This window comes from Rutidosis leptorrhynchoides, chromosome 10 (assembly GCF_046630445.1).
Source record: "Rutidosis leptorrhynchoides isolate AG116_Rl617_1_P2 chromosome 10, CSIRO_AGI_Rlap_v1, whole genome shotgun sequence".
Classification (NCBI taxonomy): Eukaryota; Viridiplantae; Streptophyta; class Magnoliopsida; order Asterales; family Asteraceae; genus Rutidosis; species Rutidosis leptorrhynchoides.
This window is the reverse complement of record NC_092342.1, coordinates 100,902,501-100,903,057: the sequence shown is the minus strand read 5'-3', so window position 1 is coordinate 100,903,057 and position 557 is coordinate 100,902,501. Positions and strand designations below refer to the sequence as shown.

The 557-nt window shown below is 40.2% G+C and overlaps 1 pseudogene; it reads left to right on the top strand.

Annotated features, from left to right (window-relative positions):
• Positions 1-413: 413 nt before the first annotated feature.
• LOC139870489 (uncharacterized) overlaps positions 414-557 on the top strand; it is a 22,659-nt pseudogene continuing 22,515 nt past the window's right edge.

The window sequence follows — 557 nt, the reverse complement described above, 5'->3', positions numbered from 1 at the left end:
TGGGCTTTGGTTCAAAATGGATTAGCTTCATTCGAGCATGTCTTTCCTCTTCTTCTATCTCCATCTTAATCAACGGCTCACCAACCAGAGAATTCACTCCCGAAAGGGGAATTCGACAAGGTGACCCCATATCACCGTTTCTATTTATCATCGTCACCGAAGGTCTTAACATACTTGTCAAAAGAGCATTATCCAATGGTCATTTGCAAGGACTAAAAATTGGACATGACAACCTCGTTATAACACATCTCCAATACGCGAACGATACAATTTTTTTCGGAGAATGGAATAAAAGAAAAGCCAAATATATTTCCAAACTCCTAAAGTGTTTCAAAAATATCTCAGGTCTTAAGGTCAATTTTCGCAAAAGTAAGCTTTATGGTATTGGAACATCCAACATCGAAACCGAGCAAATGGCAAGTTACATTAACTGCTTTGCGGGCTCTACCCCTTTCACTTATCTCGGTCTCCCTATTGGTGTACCTACATCACAAGCTTCTTCTTGGCATCCAATCGTCAAAAAATTCGACAAAAGACTCTCGGATTGGGCTGCCAAA